General features: G+C 39.0%; 1 protein-coding gene and 1 long non-coding RNA gene across 4 annotated transcripts in view; both read left to right on the forward strand.

Annotated features, from left to right (window-relative positions):
- sorcs2 (sortilin-related VPS10 domain containing receptor 2) overlaps positions 1 to 21,709 on the forward strand; it is a 299,117-nt gene that overhangs the window by 201,792 nt on the left and 75,616 nt on the right. The gene's annotated exons all lie outside the window — the stretch shown is intronic.
- On the forward strand, positions 16,522 to 17,087 carry LOC107836678 (uncharacterized). The gene is made up of 2 exons (XR_001662620.1): positions 16,522 to 16,723; positions 16,865 to 17,087. It is a non-coding gene; the product is annotated as an uncharacterized LOC107836678 (long non-coding RNA).

A 21,709-nucleotide genomic window follows, 5' to 3' on the forward strand; every position in this document is an offset into this window, starting at 1 on the left:
CGGCGTACGGTACGTGCCCGGTTGCACAGTCCAAGCCGTTAACAGCAGTGTTTGATCGACTGTGGCTTTTTCTCCCGTCTAAGTTTGTGCTGTTCTCATTTTCCGTTATATTTTAGCAACAAGAGGCAAAAGTCTCTCACTTAGTTTGCCGTTGCTCAGAAATCAGCAGCATGTTTGTTATACTGGTGATACTAAACCTAAAGCCTTGTAGGAAGCAATATGAGGTTCATTGTCACTACAAGTTCAACATAAGTTTCTGATGATAATGACTGAGTGTGAGAGTGGGGACGTTTCTAGATTTTTTATTTTTTCTGAGAGGACCAGCAGGGATACAAACTGTAGAAGGGTGGCACATTAAAATGAAAATTTAATCTAAATGCAATGCAGTCTTAGGATTACAATGAACAGTGGGCCAAAACCTGAATCACAAAACTATTTATGTAATTAAACAAAACACATGAATCTGTTTAGCATGCTCTGTTTGTCACAGAGGCCTACAGCACAGGCTAATTTTTCTAGTCACATGATTAGCCTGTTTAGCTTAGCATAGCTTAAACTGTGTACATGTGACTGGTGTCTTAAGGAAGTGCATTCCGATTGGACATGTTAGTTTGTAGGTCTATGATCGCTGCGTCAGCCATGCAGTTACCTAAAAACAAAAAGCAATAATAATCATCATTTTTCACATTGTCACAGCAATACCACAAAATATTCTGATAAAACTTCAAGTCCATATCGCCCACAACTAATTCATAACCACAAACCAAAAAATCAGAGCTAACATGAGGAGTGGTGAAGTCCATGTTGAGTTATTATTTTTCTATTGATCTGGTTTAAATCTGAATCAGGAGAAAGTGTTTCATGTAGTGGTCACAGCTGCACATTAACCTGAGCCCTGCATGTTCAATAAAGACCAATAAAAACATCATCACTCATTAATGTGATGACATGCAATGAAACATATGGTTTATTGGCCCCTATTGACTGCAACCGAGACACCAATGAACCACTTTGTCATCACTTACACACCCTGAAATGAAAAAACAAGCAAATCTAATTTTCACTTTCTAGTAGAAATGAAAAGATATGTTTGTTGTTCCTGCTTCTGTTCTGGTTTTTCTGCCAGACCGTTGCAGAAAACATGGTACCTCTCTCGTTTTGCATATCCAGTTTCATCTCAGACCTGATCTTTCAGGTCAGGGTTTTTTTTTTTGTTTTTTTTTGTTATTTTATTTTTTTAAATGTCAGAAATTAGAACAAATCTAGGCGGAATTGCTTCTTTTTGTTAGAAATAAAAGAAAGCCTTCAAATAGTATCTTAAAAACCGTACTAGTACCTCATGATTTGTTCCTCATTTAATTATATCTTCATCTCGAGGTAAATGCATTTTCAGTAGTGCATTGCTGTAAAGCGAAAAGGTAGGAATGTATAGTTTAAAAAATATATATACATCAGTAAACATCCAAAAGTTAATTTTAATTCGTATAGCCACCTTTCCCTACAAATATATCTCCAGGACTGGCGAAGTCCTCTGGCTATGTTGCTGAATTTTCAGCCCCTTTATCTCTACAAAACACATCAATCTTGGTGAGAATATGGTTTGTTCTGAACCATAGCTGTGTGTTTGGGAGTTTTTTGTCCTGGAGGAAGGCGAACCTCCACTCCAGTTTGGAGACTTTACCACATTTTCCTCCAGAATTGTATTTAGCCTCTATAAAGCTCCATTCATCTTCCCGTAAACTCGGGACAGTTTGTGTCTATGCCTCATTCTCACTTCTTCTGTGACTGAAAACAAAGTTTGAACAGAACTTTTTACTGTTTTCTCTCACCAGTCTTCCTCAGATACTTTAATTCTGCAGAGTACTTAATTTTCCTTCCATGTTCCTTCCACCTGTTCTGAGGGTCTCTGTGATCTACGAAGGTTTTCATTGGTTCCGCAATTCAATTAATGCTTTATTTATCCAAAAGGGAAATTACAGATGGTATTCCTCAGCAACATGTCCGGGATGATGCTGTCAGCTCTTGAACTTCCTCGTCCTCTCAGCATTTATTAAACTTCATTTTCAACTCTTCTGGGGGTCGTACTGTAGGTATGATTTGAGTTTTTGAAAAGCTGATCAGCTTCACCCAATCGTAAAAACAATACCTTGTTGCAAAGATCTGGAAGAAAGAAGGTAAAAGCAAAAATCATTCCAGCTGCACAGCATCCAAAACTAGAGAGAGTAATTGTCAAAACATGTAATGCCTCGACCCAAAGAATGAACAGCAAAACACCCCAAAGAAGAAAAATCTGAAGTAAAGTGGCAGTGTCACCATGATCCGCTCAATTGCCAATTATGACAAACTAGAACGGCCATAATCATAGAATAATAGATGACCTATCTTCTTTGTCTTCAATTTGCTGTTTGTTCTTTAATGTTCTCTTCAAACCTTTCAGTCCTGAGATTAAAGTTGCACACAAACGACTATTTATGGAGTTTTGTCACTAGGGATTTGGTTGGACTGGACATTTTTTTGAATGGGTATCTGAGTAATGGAGGTTGACGGGCCACGCTTGTTTTTCTATTGCCTTTCTCTGCTGGTTAAAGAACCCTTTTTCTTTGTGACATGCCTTACATATCAAAACCACACAACCTTCCTTCTCAACCAGCTTTTTGAGGGCAAGCGGTGGCTGTGTTGCGTTTAATATTTCAGAGCTGACAAGGCTGTTTGAGAGAGGTTATGTGATGAGGGGAAATGGAGCGGGAGCTGGAGTGACAGTGGAAGTGGAAGAAGGTGAGAGTGAACTTCAGCTGAACTTTGTCTGGACGGATTACGGCCGAGACCACGGGGATTTGTTGAAATAAACAGACGCGTCAACAACATCCGCATTAAGGGCGAGGCGACGGAATCTTTCTGAAAGCAAAACATTTCATGTTAAAGGTCACTGCACAGGAAAACAGTGAGATTTTTTATTACGAGCTGGTAAATTTTTCCCAACAAACTTGATACTCTCATTAAATTAGCTCGACCTTTTAATGTCACTTTCTGTTCCACATAGACATACATGAATTTGCCTTGCGCCAACTTCAAAAACGGACTCTTTCCTTGAAAGCATGTAGAGATTGAGTAGTCAAAAAATGCTTTACCCAAGTGAGTTAGCACCTGGGTAAAGTGCTAACTCACTTACCCAAGAACCCAAGAAAGTATTGGGTTCAGATCTTTCTGCATGGGATTCGCATTGTTTCTCTCTAGCTTCCTGCTGCAATTCAGAAACATGATTTATATGGCACTTTTTCACCAGCACTTAACAGGAAGTCTCATCTGTACTCTACACAGTTTGACTTTCCATTACAATTGGTTAAGTGGCTGAAGTCGTCATATAATTGTCCGAAAAGTAGCACAACGTTATCTGGATGTGACACCAATTCAACGGGACAATTCAGGACGTGGAAGTTACGTTCTGCTTGGTCTTCCATTGTCCTTAAAAACGGCAAATACACTCAATGGCTGTAGTTTTTGTTTTCCAAATGGTATGTCGGATTCTTGTGACACAACCAGTGACTCCAACCCTTAGCCAACAGCCTTCTGATGTCATCTAGGATTTCTTTTTTGTCTTTGGCAAAAGACCAGGAGCCATTTCTCTCGCTTGCACAAGACTCGCATGTCTGTTTTGGTTGTATTTAGCCTCTTGAAGGAAGTCTGTAAGTAAGCCAATGTTGAGATAGTTTGGATTCAGAACAAGTAAGAAGAGAGGAAAATGCAAAAAATATATAATTTATTGTAAAAGTGTAACACTGAGATTTTTCCTAAACTTCTAGTGTCAACATCAAAGAATATGAAATGGTCAAAAAGAGATGTTTGAAGATTTCATTTATGACCACTCAAGTGAAAGTTACGTCTGACAGAATATGTACAGTGTTTGAATTTTAAGCAAAAACTATAGACACGCTCAGAGATCGAAATATTTACCCTGCATTTGACATACATCAAGAATATAAATATGAATGTGAGGATACATTCTCGCCTTTGAAGCCTCCCTGCCTTTTATTCCTCTCTGTTTTCCTGTGACACCAGTCGTCTCCGTGACTTCAAAGAGTCTGGAAGGCGGTGAAATTAAATCACGACTCAAGATAATGTCGGAAAGAGTGTTTTGTCTGTTGTGTCTTCTCATCCGCACAACACACGTTCTCATGCGGAATTATTTCATTTTATCCATTTGTTTCAATTCAGTTCTTACTGTGAGCTTTTAAAGAGATTCAGATTTTTGTTTTTCCCCCTCTCTCGTCTATAAAACGGCCATTACCGGGTTCTGATTCAGTTTGGGGATATCTGCCTCATTATGCTTGTGGGGAATTGTTTGTGTACCTCTGCTTGCTTGAATGGACACGGATAATTCTCATTAAGTCGAGATAAACAGTCGGCAGAAAATTCTCTCCATTCCATTTTTATCATGTCAAACACACAATGCCTCACAAAAGTGTTTTTCACCTCTTGACCCTTTTAACATTGTGCTACATTATAACCAGTGTGTTTTATTAGACCAACTGAAAGTCGAGGCCTAGTTGGAAACTAATGTCAGTGTGTTGAAGTTTGAAATAATTGGATCTGATATTACCCAATCGCTAACGTTTGACCATGACATCTTTATCGCGCCAGTTCAATGAAGATTACCAGAAATTACGTGTCCTGTAAACAACTTCGTAGGAGATTGGGTCACAACATCTTAAATATCTTGAACATTCCCCTTGCTCCGACTTTAATTGCTCAGTTTTTAAAAAACGTAGCTGAGACGGACCAAATGGTTCCGTTCACTTCCTCCCCTGCTGTTACCAAACTACAGACTTCAACTTTAAAACGGCGCAGAAAATTGTTCACAGCTTCTCCTTCTGTTTGTTGGTTGGCCTGGTTGAAATTCAACCCGAGAAATCCAGTTCAATGGGAGAAACCCGAGACGAAGCACTGAAGGGAGATGAGAATTGAAGGGAACTGTGCAGGAAGGCATTGCTACAACTCATTTAATTAGTAAACAGTCTCTGATGTGTGTTATTTAGTCTTGGTATGAATTGAACTGTTCTGTAAAGGTAATAGAGGTTTGTTAGAGAACATCAGTACAGGAGGAAAACCTTGGTCTGTGACAATAAATCACTTCTTAATACCTTTGTAAGGCGCTGTTGCTCTTGTTCTTGTAGTTTGAAAAAAGTTAAAAAGAAAGTATCTAGACTGTATGGAAAAAATGATTAGCTCAGATATAAAGTGGGTATAATCTCTCCAAACTGTAAATACAATAGAGCAAAAAATTTAGACCTTATTCTACATCAAAGCCATTAGCTTGAATACACAGAAACTATCTGAGCATTGGTTGTGTAAAGGCTGACTGATGCAATGTACGTAAGCTACATGAGGGGTCTTCAGTAGCCTTTCAAATCCATAAGTGGTGCTAATGACTGACAGTGAAAATTGCGAGTGTCGTTGGCCTCAAGTTGGATCCTTCATTCACCGAATCGATTCATAAATGCCATCCATTCTCATTGAAGTGACTGCGTTGTGTTGAGCGTTATGGAGAGACTTCGACTGGAAATATTATTATTGTTTTGACTTTCTGGTAACAATTTTTCTTTTCTTTCTGCTTTTTTTTCCATGTCAACCAAACGACCGGCCGCCTTCTTTTCTCCTCAGGTAAGAAACGAAGACTTTAATCCACTTTTGCATGTTTTTTTCAGCCCCGGCTATTGTTAATGAATCTGTGTTTTATGGAACAATGTAAGGGTTTTCCACCTTTAACAGTAATATTCCCTATATTTCTCTCTGTATGTGACCCTCTGTCCACGGATATTCCCAGATAATTGCTGAGGTTTTCAGGTTGCGTTGAGTGAAGTCGGCTCTTTCCATAAACTTTGCTTCAGATGTCAACTGGCCAGTAGAACAACAGTGATGTTTGACACCAGGAGCTAAAATATAACTTTAGATACGTTAAGAGCGTTCCTTGTTTTTGTCTGCTGTCGTACTTCTGGGTTCCTACCTAGTCTGGAAAAACTTTGGAACTTGATTTTGGTATTTTTCATTTCTGGCAAACTACTGGGTGATGTATTGAGAAACATGTTCAGACCTTCCTCTCTTCCTCTGCCAGTTTCTTTCTTCATTTTGACTGTTTTAGTCTGTCTCAACTATTCTTTCTTTTTGTCTTTCTCTCCTTCTATTGACTTTTCTTTCCTTTTTTATTTCTCTGATTTAGCTCGTCTTCCCTTTGGTTTTGTCTTGATTTGTTTCTTTCCATTCTTTTGAGTTGGCTTTCTTTTTTGTTCTTTTTTTAGCTTGTCTTTTATTTTATTGTTTTTCTCTTAGATTTGTTCTCTCTTTTTTCGACTTGGTTTCCTTTTTTTCTTTTTGTGTCAACTAGTCTTTTCTTCTTTGTCTCTTTATTCTTGTTTTGGCTTATCTTTACTTTGTGTTTCTTTCTTTCTTCTGACCTGTATCTTATTTTTTTTCCTTCTCTCTTCCTTCCTTTCCTGCCTCATATCTCAGACCTTTTAGTCCTCTGCTTCTTTTAAGTTAGTGGAAACTTTTTCCCCCAGAACTCTTTATTCCTTGGAGTTTTGCTCCTGGTTCATCTGGAAGTTCCCTCGGAGCTGCAGTGACAGGAACGGCTTCGACTGATGGAAACTTGAACATTCATTATGTCTAGAAAGAACAAACTCATTCCTCCAGCCTGGTGGCTCCGACTCCCCTGGCGTTTGCCCCGCTCCTCCGCGTTTCAGCTGGAGTGATGAATCCCATCGTGGCTCAGGGTTGGGCAGTAATCGCCGACCACACCACCGTGAGCTTTCATCATTCCTAATTGGCTAATAAATTACTTGTACTGATGAAAAACGGCACCATGTGCAAACTGGCGATTAGCTCCACTTTGTCTTGCAAAGTAGCTCAAGTTGCAAGGTGTGCGAGGAAGAGAGAGCAGCGTGTTGAGAAGAAATCAGAAGACGGAAGGGCTACGGCGGAGCATTCTGATAAAACCTAACCGAGAACGAGGGAGGATTATTAGATTTATGAGATCTGAAGATAAACCGCTGCTGCGCGTTTAATTTAAGGGACAATTAAAGCAACATATCACAGGCACCGCACCGCTGCACGTTAAGCTAATCCCCATTGAGACTGTTGTAATGTTTATTTGGATACCAGGAGCCCCCCCACCCCATCCCTCCAGGGACGGGGATGTGGAGAGGGATTTCTCAGATGACGGGTCCCGCCTGGTGTGAGAATGCTAATGCTCACCACGGGACGTCAAATAATGGGGGTTGTTTAACTGGAACAAGAGCCCCGTCTGTGTGTTTACGGTTAATTCCCATTTGGAAGGTTTTTTTTTGTGGGGGGGGGTTTGTGTCCTGTACAATGGCGCCTTGTACAGAAAGCAGACGCTTTGTTGGCTGGAGAAGAATGAAATATTTCAGGATTGTAAGATTAAGTGGAACACAAATAGAAAATCATGAAAAAAGGGTTTAGCTGTACAATTAGGTGGTAATAGAAATTGGACTGGAGTCTGAACCCCAGCTGTGTCGTCCCACTGTGTGCTGCCACGGCAACTTTAGACGCATAATAGTCTTCTGAACCGATGGAGGTCATTCCTTTCAAAACAGAAACCATGTTTTCATATCAAAACCTAGTTTACATAGAAAGATATTACAATTGTCAGTTGATTTTCAAAACCTAAAAGACGCCATGGCGATAAAAATTCTAGGTGTTTGGTCCTACAGTGTGAACTCTGCAAAAACACAAAATCCTATCAAGTATTTTTGGTCTAGGCTTTAATGCAAATATTTTAGTACACTTGAAGACAAAACTAACTTACAAGTAACTTTTCAGCAAGACATAAGAGCTTGTTTTTACCCAATAATTCCTTAATATAAATGAAAAAGTATGAGTTTCACCAGCAGGCATTTTTCCTATGGTGTAAGTGAGATAATCTGCCAGTGGAACTAGTACTTTTTCATCAATATTAAGGAATTATTGACTAAAAACAAGCTCTTATACAGCTCTGGAAAAAATCGAGGCCATAAAAAATGAACAGTTTTTCTGATTTTACTCTCTATAGGTTTATGTTTGAGTAAAATGAACATTACTATTTTATTCTATGAACTACTGACAGCATGTCTCCGAAATACCAAGCAAAGAATTTTGTATTTATATGCAGAAAATGAGAAATGATGAAAATAACGAAAATGATGCAGTGCTTTAAAACCTCAAATAACGCTAAGAAAACAAGTTCATATTCATTTAAAAACAGCAACGCTGATGTTTTAACTCAGGAGGAGTTCAGAAATCAGCATCTGGTGGAATAACCATGGGGTTCAGTGGAGTGGTGTCTTAATCATTTTTCCATACCTGTTTATTGCTGGAAAGTTACTTGTAAGTTAGTTTTTTAGTCTTATTTCTAGTGTCCTGACATATTTTGCACTAGAAACTAGATCAAAAACACAAAGTACAAACTTGTATTTTTGCAGTGCACATCCACTCAGCAAACACATCACACCAAACCCAGATTTCACTCAAGAAAATTCAGATTTCTGACAGGGAACAAACATGGCTAACGGGGGGGGAAACAGCGCTGATAGATTTTGGACTGTTCACAAGTTAAAAAGAAAAAAAAGCACACTACAAAACGATGTGTACGATGACCACCGGACTTCCTGGTGCACCATGGCCGTTGTTCTTTTACTTCAAACACTATGTTGCCGTGTGACAAAGGCTTCAGTCATCACATAGTTATTCAGATGAGTTGGCATCTTGTCTATTTAAAATATTTCTTTCATATATAATTGAGAATTCTACTTCTTAAAATTGTGGTGCACAAGTTTGAAGTTATGTTTGATTTTCTCTAATCCACAAAGGGACAAAATGATACCAGCTGTAATGTTTTTGATGGTGTACATATTATATCAAATTTCTCCACTGTTAATTTGGCAAATGTCCTATACAATTTCACTGGAAACCAAACAGATCTTTTAGAGAGAAAATAGCCTTAAGCTAATCTTAAATGAACTCAACAATCTCTCTCGCTCTGCCTCTCTAATGTACCTCAGACATGCTGAGTTGTGAGGCCCGTCTCATCCACAGCTGCTTTACTTCACTGATGTTTCTACTAGATTTACTTAGTATTTCTGGTTAGATCAGTTCAAAACTTTAACTTCCTTCACATGAAATCATTCTATTGTTGTTTTTGATGTATTGTAGGAAGCTATCAACTGGACAACTGGAGGTTTTGGACCAAACTTACTGTTTTTATGTTCACATTGACATAAAATCTAGTTCTGAAGAACAAATCACTTTCTTCAGATCCTTTCTTTGTATGTTGAATGTTAAATTTTAAAACATTAAATTTGGAGAAAAGATGGACCAATCTTGGCGTGTTTGCCTTTTAGACCTTAAACCAAAATAGAGACGTTTTACTGCCAACTGTCATGCATTTCAGTGGACGGGTGATGGTTTGGTTTATTGTTTGGTTTGGACCATTTTTAATCATTGAGTGGAGCGTAGGCTCCTTTGCCCGAAGCGTTGTGGGGTCAAAGGTGAAGGGTGTCTGCCAGATGTCCCAAACTGTGTCCTTAACAGGACGATGAAAGGAAGCGTGGCAAACGAAACAAAATGTCTGAAAGCCAAGAGATTAAAGGCATTGCAATGGAGCAGTCAGTCAAGATTGTCCCATTATTTGAACATATTAATAAACGTACAATATTGTCATAAATACACCAGATTTTGCAAGATGCCAATTTCCATCTGTAGTCAAAACAAAACACAACATTCAAAAATAATAGTCAGACAGAAACGGCTTCAGCTTACGGCTGCTAAAAGTGGTTCTACAAACTTATACATTATTGGACTGAACTTATTTTAATGATCTTTGAAACAACTATTTGATCGTTCAATAGGCTCAGTGTGAAATTTGTCGTGGGGTTTCGTACACTTTAGGTACAAAAACATTAATCACATTATATTACACAAAGTAGATTCCAGAAATATCTGCAGCACTGCCATGGCAACTGCCAAAAAAGAAGAATGTGTTGAAGAAAGCAAGCGAGTCAAAGCCATGTTGAAAGTGGGGTGCAAACTGCTGGAAGTTAATTGTGCCGAATGACCAGAGGGTCAGACGAAGCGACTTCAGAGACTTTAACGTACACAGCGGTCTTCAACGCACTAGTGACGTTCCCCACGGTCTGTGCAGGGATATTTAAAGAGTGCCGCTTATTGTAGTGCAGATCATGCGTCCAACCCACCCACCTTCCCTCCTGGCGAACCTTTAAACCTCCCAGAGAACATGGTGACAAGAGCAGAGAGCAGTGAGAACAGAGTGGATAAAAATGGACTCTTGCAGTAGGTGTTTTTTTTCGTTCCTCTCACCAATTACTTACCCTGCAGGTGACCGCACGCTTAGCTGATCATACTTTATTCCATCCTTCTTCCCACCTTTTTTCTCAGTCTGTATGTCCCGCTGTTCATCCAGCCTCCCCTGATCTTTTCTTTTCTTTTAATGTGAGTCCCTGCTGTTTACCACCAGAGGATGGTGAGGTCAACCACACAAACTCTCTTTGCTGGATTTTCATCTCGGCGTAAGAATGTTGCCGTCATACCATACTCACTCTTAAGGTTCTGTGAATTATTTTGCTTCATAAAACCCTTTTCTGTCACCTTTTGTGAAAGGACTTTGGAATCAAGTGACCGGGAGGTTAAAGTCGACCCAACACTGTTTTGTCCATGTCTTACTTAGCAAAGCATTCAAAGCCAATATCAGCTGATGTTCTAAGAGATAGGCTTGACTTGTTTACAGCTTACAGGTGATGTTTGCGGCCTGCTGCTTGTCAGGGAATTACAATGAAAACAAAGACCACCCATGTGTGATGAGTATGTTGCCAATTACAGAAAGAGAACCTTCCACTACCTTAGCTAAAGTTTTTCTGTAGGGATATAACGATACCTAAAGCTCATGAGACGAGACGAGATACTGATTTCACAAGAACAAGATGGGGCGGGACGAGATTTTAATATTGCTTTCAAGAAGACTTAAAAGACCAAATGTATCCTCCAGAAAGATCTTTATTCTGTATTATTACAGATCGCTTTGTTGTATTTGTAGTTAGAACAGGAAACCCAAAATTTTAGGTCTAGTTGGGGCGTCTTTCTATTCCAACTTCTTCAGGCAAAACCACAGTGACCGCAACTAGCAAGTGCTTTCAAGATGCCATTTAGCATTTACCTCAATGAGAGATATTCTGAACATTTAATATCATGAGATGTTGTCTTGTTACACCCCTAGTCTTTGGTAATGGTGATGCCTGAAAACAACATAAATGACGAGGCATTTAAAGGGCCCAGAATGGTCGTACCGAAGCTAAACAGTCCGTGTTTGGTCACTGGATGTTCGTTGTTTCACAAACCCTTCAGGGTCCACAAGATGTACCAAGTTTTTCTGGTATGTACTTCCTCTTGGTCCACCAGAGTCTTCAGCCTTTTCAAAGAGAGACTTGGTCAACACACGTAGGAGTTTATCCTGTATGTGAACTGCACTCACATCTACTCCAAATTTTTGGTTTCCGCAAGGAAACTCTGTTCTTGTAAAGCCAGAGATGGGGACTTGAGTTTCTGATTCAAACTCAAGTGGCACTTGCTTGTTGAAAAAGCAGTGATTCCAGACTTGATGAAACCTTGAACCTTAAAGGTAATAAACCTGAAACTCTTGAGCCTTGCATACAATCTTTTTCCTCAAGTAGTCAGGAGTGACAGTAAGCCAGTATGTAAAATACTGACCTCAGCTCTAACAGGTGATGCAGTGTCTGCATGTTCTACAACAGTCTGTGACTTTATTAGATAGCGGTGTGCTAATGGTTTATAATATTCTGTTCATGTTTTGTGTAGCTGGAATTGGTCATTTTTGAGTAAAATAGTCCTCCTTCATCTTTTTCTCTCACTCCTGACATGTCTGCTTATCAAAATAAAATCACTTCCTCTTCTATTCATTCAGAAGGTCAATATAATGCTCTTCTACTCATGACGGTCAGCCATGCTCATTATATTGGAAGCATGATGTCACAGCATCAGGATATTGTTTTTTCTGCAAAGCCACTTTTATTTTGAGATGCGAGGATATTGGCTGCTAGAGTTATGTTCAGATGGCTGCAGTACTTGTAGAGACTGCTTGTACATCTATTATCAAGAAAATTTGCATTAGCAGGAAAACAATCTGCGGTGTGGTGGTTTCTTGAAAGTTAGCCCAAACTTTCAAGTAACCACACAAAATGTTTCAAGAAACCACTTCAATGTTTGGCTAGCATTATGTTTAGACCTCCAACATGCGGCTACCTTCCAATGTTATGTTTGGCTAATGTGTCTGTTGCCTCTGGTGTTAATCTCAGGACACTGTTGTTTTGTACATAGATTCTTTCTAGCCACAGGCTGAGTTGCGAGTTCACTTCTTGGTTGAATCTTTTTTTAAAAGACGGTAAAATCAAAGCTAAAGATTCCTGTCACACAAATACGCTGAATTTTTGTGGCTATTAACGAGGAGAACATGAAAATGCATATTAGAGAAAAAACTAACTCTAGTTAATAATACTAGTTGTATCCGTGTTGGGTATTTCTCCATTGGCAGTATGTTCTTCACTATGTGGAAATGTGGTTGGGCCTTGAATACAACTTCAGTTTTTGTCAATTTGTCACTGTTTCCACAGGCACATGTACCGTTGATCCTGTATTTGCTCTTCTGCCACAATTGTTAAAAAGACGTTTTCCCACATAAACAAACCTTTATGCAGAAGGTCAAGGAACCTTCCGTGATAAAACTTTGATCATGCACCCATGGAAGGTCAAAGAAGATTTTTACCATTTTAAAGATCTAAGACTGTTTTGACCTTCCATGGTTCCTTTACCATGGAAACTTAACGTTCCATTGTTAAACCTTGACCATCAAGTTTCCATGCTTACGGAACTATGGCAGATCAAAAGTCAAGATTTGACTGTGGAATTATTGATTTGCAGCTCACTATGGTCTCATGGTGAACTGGAAAGAGTTTGAGATGTTAGAGGAGTTTGAAAGTTCTGTCTTCACTTATCCATTGATGTGAATCCGTGCCAATCAACAGCATGCTGTCTACTGTCAGTCGCGCTTCGCCGGGCTTGTACCACCAGGCTTGTACCACCAGGCTTGTACCACCGGGCTTGTACCGCCGCTAAGGTCCTTCTAATGAAAACCAAAAAAACAAACAAACCGGGGAGGAACCGTGAAGGATCTTTATTAAGCTTTAGTCAACTTATTCAGTTGGTCAGGAAGCCTCTCCTCCATATTACCAACACATCACCCATCTGGATAATAGATCACATTTAAAAACCTAGCACAATAGACCCAAAAAATAAGTCTTTTTCCTGAAACAAGAGATTCCTTGGCGTCATTCTGAAACATTAACATTCTGATGCAGCATGAACGACTGACAACGCAGCAGTTTTTAATCTTTCTTTCCTTCCCATTCCAGACTGGTATCTTTTAATTGCTGCTCTCTGTTTCTTGTGGCATTCATTTTGAGCGCTTTGGCTGAACCTGTAACATGCACAGGTTTTTTTTTCAGCTGGGTCTCTTCCGATAACACGGACGATCAGATCAGTCAAGTAGAAAGGCCAATCTCCACCAGTACCACCAGTACCACCACCTATGAAGTCTTTTCTCTTTCTGACGCCTCTATGTTATCAACACATCACATCCAGGGCAGAACAGGAGAGTGAATCACCATCATCACCCTGAACACTCTGCCGCACTCCAAAAGTGACAAGAGAAATGGGTGGCGGGGGGTGGTGTATAGGGGGTGTGTGTCATATAAAAACCCCTTTGCCTTACAGAGACAAAGGGGTTCAGTATTCCCTTCTACTCTCAGGGGGCAGTTTTTTGTTTTTTTTTAAGGGGACCAGTGCTTTTCCGGGGATAAATCCCCTCTTTTTTTTCATTTTTTTTTTCAGGCCCACTCACCAGCAGATGCCAAAAAAACACTCGAAAAGATTGTTTTAAGGCATCTGTGGAAAGACTGTTTGCATATCTGACTTCATCTATAAAATTTCTATCCATGTTTTCGTCGGTAGTGTAAAGAAATCATAAAGTATGGGGGGGAAAGTATGAGGTTATCCATTTCACAGCTGGAAACACTCCATTCTGTATGTTGTTTTTATTATTATGCCAAATTGCAAAAACTCTTCTATAGATTCACCGAGTGCTATTGTCGTAGATAATTAGCGGCATAATAGTGGATAATTAGCCGTATTAGTTGAGTACAGAGTCTTGCGTAATATTGCCATGTATAAATGTCATCTAAATATAGCAGCAATTACAAGTTATGAAATATTACTGAACAATATGGCTGAGCCAAGCTGTTGATGCTTAAAGCAAATCTTTGGAAATGTTTTATTGAATCTAAAAACGATTAGGGCTGAAACGATTATTCAGATTAATCATGATTATTGAGATTATCGCCAACTCATTTAGTGATAGATTAATTGCGACTTGGGGTATAAAGACAGAAAAAGCCATTTTCTGAAACTTAAGCCAAAACTGTGTGAAAATATCTTTTGCTTTTAAGATTAAAAACCATCTTTGTCTGTAAATATGTTCTATACGGAATGCCTCAAGTGACATAGTTTAGTTCAAATTCTGTAAAAAAATAAAAAAAAATAAAAAAATTGCTATAAAATAAATTATTAATCAACAAAATAGACATATTCTTTATCTACAGATACATTGTTTGCTACAAATGATCAAGCATTCACTAAAGAAATGCTCTGAATGCATTTTAGGCAATAAAATTTAATATTTTTATTTTAAAAAAGTAATTGAAATATTTGCTTATTTATTGCTTAATTAAATGGTAATTTTTATTTATTTTTTTTTTTTAAATTCGGGCAAAATCATTCCCTATAAATTAAAATCTTCTTACAATGGAAAAATATTAGGTACAAATGATCTATTAATAAACACACTTCTCCACATTCGCTTTAGTTTAATCTAGTGACTTTTTCTTTTTGCCAGTAATAGACTAATTTTTGCTGTGCATTGCGGCATAGTGAGAGGTGGAATAAATAAGGAGGGAGAATGTCACATCTCTAAACAAACACAACAGGAAGTAGTTTTGTTTAAGCAGGAAGTGACCTTGTAACGACGCATCAAGCTTAACAGCAAACGAGAATAAGACGCTGAATGCAATTTATATATTTTTTTTTTTCAGCTGAAACAACCAAAAATATTTATTACAGTCATCAGTTACAGAGACATGTTCCAACAAACATGAACAGATTGCTGTGAACCATTAGCAGCCTCAATCAGCTAACTGGCTAATAAATCAAGCTAACCGTTTCACAGTCAAATACGAACATGAGGCATATTATGAATCAATGTGGCAGTCTGTCACTTATATAGCTGCTTGCTTTCTCTCCTGATTAGACCTCATATTGATTATTAATTAAAACTAATAAGTCTTCTTTACGCGACAATTGTTGGAGGGACAACTCATGTTGGAAGTCTTTGTTTATCCAACTACGTCCAACTTCTGTAGCAATTTAAATCAATTTTAAGCTACAGATATTCATATTTGAGGGATTCAGTGCTATATTGCTTGATATAAAGAAACTATGTTTTTATAAACTGATGTTAACAATCTGTGTAACTGTGCCAAAGCTACGCTAATCATGGTTGCTAAATCCTAGGTGCACAAAGGAGCATTATCACATATCCTTCCTCTCAGCAGCTGGTAGACTTTACCTGAACTTCTCCCAACAAAATCGATAAGTGTTAACATTCCTGTTCGTCTTTTAACTGTCTTTTTTTAATAGTCTGCAACTTTTTTCTGTGCACATCTTGTACATTTCATTAAATGTTTAATAACTGCAATATTTTTTATGCTGTAAATTTTCCTTTTTTACAGTGGTGTATTAGGGCCATTGGAGACAGAAATATACAGGAGCAAATGTTGCAAAACAGGAAAAAAGAAATTTTCTAGAAAAAAACTGAATTCGTCTGAGTGTCGCAAGTCAAAAAAATGGGGAAATTTTCAGATTAATCCCAGAAATATTCTATAAAAAACTTGGAAGTTTTTTAGTTTTATGAAGAAAAAAATTAGCAAGAAAAAAACACGGAAATTTTGAGTTCAATCTTGCAAGTTTTTTACTTTTGAAACCAAGACATTTCCGATAGTGTTGTGGAAATGTACTCATGTTTTTCTATCTTCATTGGCCCCAATATTTCATCCTACTTTACTCTGTAGTCTTTTATTATTTCCAGTTGTTTTTTGTTTTTGTTTTTTTTATTCCTTAGTTTGTATACTTACCTTCACCTTACTGGTGGTACTCCTGAATTTCCACTTTGGGACAACGAAAGAATATTTCTTCTTCTTCTGCCTGGCTGTAACAATCCACCTGATCAGCTGCAACACTTGAGTTCACATCAAGTCAGCCGAGAGTGGAATAGACCTTGGACCCTTTTTTCTTTGTTTTTCATTTGTTCTAGAACATTGAAGATGGTTTGCATCTGTGCTTTTCCAGGTCTCAGTTATTTGGAAGTTTTTCTGGCAGACATAATCTAGCAACGTTGCATGTGTGTGGCATGCCATGTCTCGCAAAACTGTTAACTAAAGGGAAAAACACCTGACAGCAATCCAGGATTCCTGGTGGCTGTATTATCATGAAACATGAAAGACAACGGAAGGAATTCTATCATCTAGATCAACTGGTAATTACAACCAAAATGCATCTTAACGTTTTGGTTTTATTTTACCTTCTTCCACTCTTAAAGCTGCTTGCCTCTAAGTGTAATTCCTGTTTATCCCCTCATCAATTATTCTTGTTTTTTCCCCTCCCTCCGTATATTCAGTCTGGAGCGCTCCCTGAGGCCCTGACCTGTTACAGCGGAAATCAATAGCCAGCAAATTGTGCATAGTCACAGGAGACGGAGCAGGGAATTAGGACAATGAAAAGAAGTTTCGACATGGAGCAAATGTAAAACAGGCTGAGTCACGGTGGAGATTAGGCCGCCGCTGCTATTGGAGTCATCATTGTTGCAAATTATCATATAAAAACATCCAGAGTGAACAATGCTATGCTAATATGCTGTCAAACTGCAACTGGTGTTTGTGGCTCTGCTATGCACAAAACACACATATACACACACACAGACACTTTGTTAGACACACCTGTTCGATCACATGACTTTCAACATTCATGCAGAGGGGCGGGTGTCAGCCGTACCTTTGACACCAGAGACCCTAGTTGCTTTCAAGATTTTCTTTTGCTTATGGACCCAATAACATGCATTGTCTACTTATTGTTACACTGGTACACACAAATAAAACCCAAGAATGAATAGTGATGATAATAAATCCCACTATTGAATACAACTACAGCAGTTTTTTGACAGTCACTATGAAAATGTATCAGTTTTAGTGTTTTATTTAAAAAACAATAGCCAGGGAGAGGGAAGTAGGTCAGTTACGCTCGCTTGAATTTGACAGTCTTAACATGTAGGTGTCCTGTGGAATCCCATGTGTTTTGGTTTACTTAAAAATGAAGACAAAACAAAAGTCAACCCACACACCAACTCACCATTAAATTAACTGACTCACAGCTGTCACCTATTAATAATTGTAAAATAAACATCAAGCCTGTAAACATAAAACTGTAATGGTCTGAATGTTCTGCTATTTCCGCGGGAAATGTTTGAGTGTTTTTTGGTGTTGAGTTCTGAAACATTCGTGGAGCTGTTGCCAGTCTGTTGCTATGACAACATGTCTGTGTATAGCGTAGCCGACACAGAGTGAGAAAAAAGATGGATACGAGTGGTTTTGAGTTATTTTTCAACGGTTTTTGTGTTGTTTTCCCTTTGCTGTTGCGAACTGCACTAAATTAATAATACCTACATCACCTCCAGGTTTAATTTTAACAGAATGATTGCACCATGGCACCATGGCTATGGATGGCAAGTAAAAGAATAGTCGTTTTGCTCTCCAGCAATGTCCGCATGCACAAAATTTCCGAATGTAAACAATAGCGTGCAACGTGTTTACAGATGGATGGATGGAAAATGTAAACTTTAAGTAAATTCATTGATATAATTTACAGATTCCAGAAGCTGCTTGGTGATGTTGCATATCTTTGTTGTCATGTAAATGATTCTTCACATTATTGAAGCTGAACGCTCCGTCTTGGCGTGGCGCCTTCATTCCCCCGTCAGTACCTCATGGATGCTTTGCATTCGCCTCAGTTCCTTTTCCTTTCCTTTCTGTCATCCACATTGTGTGGAATATTTAAACCAGCGGCCCTGGAACGTTTTCCTCTGGGATTTGACTCGCCCCCCAACCCTCAGCTGCCCCTCTGACTAGCGCTCTCACACATCCATGATTACATACTGTTTTGAGCACAAATTTGAATGTTTAATCGCACGGCGAGTTGATGGGGTTGCACCGCATTTCAAGGGGAATGATAGAAATGGTGTGTCAGAACAATCAGATGGAGGAGGAGCGGCCTGCCATTCCGATGCACATTCATGGGAATATCTCAGCGGGACGCCTGCTTTGATCACTATCATCTCCCCCTGGTGAGCTCTCTCGCAGTACAACGGCGAAGACGTGGATTTGGCTCGGCGCTGCTGGCAGCCAGTAGTTAATCCGTGTGGCTGCGTGTGCGGACGTACTCCAACGCACTGGGAATTCAAGTTCCTATCCCGGAGTTTACGTTTCCCTGTCCGCTCCCAGCCTTGCTAGCCTCCGTTGTTTGACTGTTTATTTGTAACCAGGACTCATAAGTATAGCAGGCTGCAGGGGGGTTGGCAGTCGCACCGCCGGCGCTTCAGGCTGAATATTAAGCTGACTTTGTTTTGACTGGGTTTAACACAGACGTAGATGGAAGTCCGTAATCTTCAGGTTGAAGGAGAGTTGAACAGAGCAGGCGAAGGCTTCGGGATAATACGAGGTGAGAGAAAAGACAAGAGTTCAAAGCGGAAAAAATGGTTTCAGAGCTTTTCAAAGAAAAACTATTTGAAAGACGGCATAATTAGGAAGGAGTTGGGATAATACTGTGGTTAATTAAAGAACTTCAAAATGCTGATAGGAACTTTATTAGTGTATTTTATTAGGATTTGACGTGAAAGACCAATACAAGCTGGTGTGTAAGGGTAAAGTGGAGGGAAAATTATATGTTTCTTCAAAATAAAAGTATGGAATGGTCTCCTCAGTAGCTGTGTTTCCATTGACCGTTTCGTTACAAAATAAAATTTGCGTAATGGAAATGAGGCAATGAAAAAAAAAAAAACAAAGATCAGGGTTTTCAACAAAATGTTTTGGTGCCAGGATGAGGTGTTTTTTTTTGGCCGTATCAAAATTGGTGTATTTCACAATATTAAAAGATGCGCTTAGTTTATGAAAGCATCTGTAATTCAAAACAGAAAATAATAAAAATGTTCTCTCATTGTTCTGACACTTAGCAAACAAAGGTTATTCTGGTGAAAACATTTTATTTTTCCAGTTTGTGATTACCTACTGATAAACTGAACTATTTTGTTGAATATTCTCAACGAAGTGCCACGTTTACACGCACAATGTCTTCAAATACCAGCTGCTCTTTTCGTGTGTTTCCTCCACACCCCTCCTCTTACATTTCAAGGATTATGCAGCCATCAGTTTTCTCCGAGACAACAGTGACACACACACACACACACACACACACACACGATCACACACACCCACGCACACCATCTCATCTCATTTCTACAGCTCCTCCAATAAGCCTCTCCGTCCGGTGGGGGAGGCTCAGGCGACACAAGGTCACATCTGACTTTATTAAAAGCGGGGTGTCTATTAATCTGCAGTCCGAATCACGGCGAAGAAGAGCAGGGTGATGAAGAATAATGGGTGACGGGAGAGAGAGAAGTATAATGAGGAGGAGGTGAAATGGACAGGAGGAAAAAAACCATGGAGTACTGAAGAAAAGAGGAAGAACAAAACGTAAAAATGAATTTCTCATTTGGCTTTTTCTTCTATTGCTGCTTGTTTAACCTTGTATTAATTGTTACCTATATTGATATTTAACTTATTTTACTGCTCGAAGTAATAGAAATACTAATGTTAATACATTGGGATACTAATACCAGCGCTTTAACGCAATTCTTTCGGTTTTGATGTCACAAAGTACTGGATAATTGTGAAAAGAAGGTCAATCTCTAGGGGTTTTTTTTATCTCTGAAAGTACAAGATTGAGTGTATCTTTGACAAAAATCCCAATCAGAATAATGGAAACCACGTACCATTTACAAAGATCTGGAATCCAAACATAAAATGACTAATTTGTACAGTCAAAACTTGGTCATCTGTTGTCAACTCTAAGAAAATAAAAGATTGTGCGAAGACGCTCACTTCGCTGAGTCAACGTAAAACTCCTTTGAATTCCAAGCCAATGTTGTGCGTTCCTGTCCGATAACCCGGCCTGGATGTTCGTTTTGATCGATGATGCTGTTCCTCCAGAGTTTCCTAACTCTGCCAATGAATTAACATGAAGCCCGGCGCTTTCTCCACAATCTAATCAGAATAAGAGCGCTCCTTATTTCGACTTCTCCAACTAACCTCCGTTTCCTCACCTTGGTAATTAAATCCACTCAATCGCGCTAATTCTCTAGAAGTGACTGGTTTGATATTTTGCTCGATGGCATCTTGTATGCGAAACAACTGGAGGGAGATGGATTCAGCAGCTTCTATGGGCAAAGAAACATGTGGGGGAGGGGGAGAGTTAATGGTTTCTAACCGTCATCAATGTGCAGAGTGTGGAGACGTTTCACACTTGGCTTGATCAGAGCTTTGTTTAAACACAGCAGCAGCGATTAGACCGAGCCGCGGTTTGATGAATTGCTGCGATTATAAGACATTTCTGGCTAAAAACGCAGTCATTGTTTGTAGAGATGCTGTAGACTAGTCCAAGTAAATTACGACACAATAAAATCTCACTCTGAAAAAGTGTAGAAATCCCTTTCCGCTCCCAGCATTCAGTTTGAATAGTTATTCAAAGGGAAAAAAGTCTCTACAATAAGATTTTAACCCTTTTCCCTAACATAGTTATTTGTTTGTGCTATATAATGATACTATGTTCCTAGATAATAAATAATATTCCACTTTTAAGGGTATTTTCTGATAGTCTGGTAGGCTCTGTTCGATTGGGGAAAAGAATTGCAACATTTGTTCCATTTTCAGCAGGTGTGGTTCGTTTTCACACTCAGCTGTCAAACTGAACAAAACACTGAAACTGAACTTCCTTCTTCACCAAATGAAAACAAAAATGGAGTGATGTTGCGATGTTAGTGCTTTTAGGAGTTCTCTTTTGTCTTTGGTAAAAGACGAGGAGCCATTTTTCCCTCTTTTGCTAAGCTAGTATGTTTGTTTACATTTAATTTACCCAGAATGCCCTGGGCTATAGTTCACTTCCTGCGTTTGGAGCAGTTTGTAGTTCGCTTGGTGTTTGTATGTGAACCAAGACCGAGATTTTTAGGCAGACCAGAGTTGCATTTCTTAGTCTGCATCAGAGCTCGATGGCATCTTAACAGCTTCTCAAACAAACCGGACTTTCCAGACAAACTGTCTGGAGTTGGATTAAACCGCAGGCATTTCCTACAGGAGTCAAAGTTGCCCACAAAGTCTATAGATGGTAGCTTTCCTATAGAAATGTGAACACTGCAATA

Source organism: Poecilia formosa, unplaced genomic scaffold (assembly GCF_000485575.1).
Source record: "Poecilia formosa unplaced genomic scaffold, Poecilia_formosa-5.1.2 Scaffold73, whole genome shotgun sequence".
Lineage (NCBI taxonomy): Eukaryota > Metazoa > Chordata > Actinopteri > Cyprinodontiformes > Poeciliidae > Poecilia > Poecilia formosa.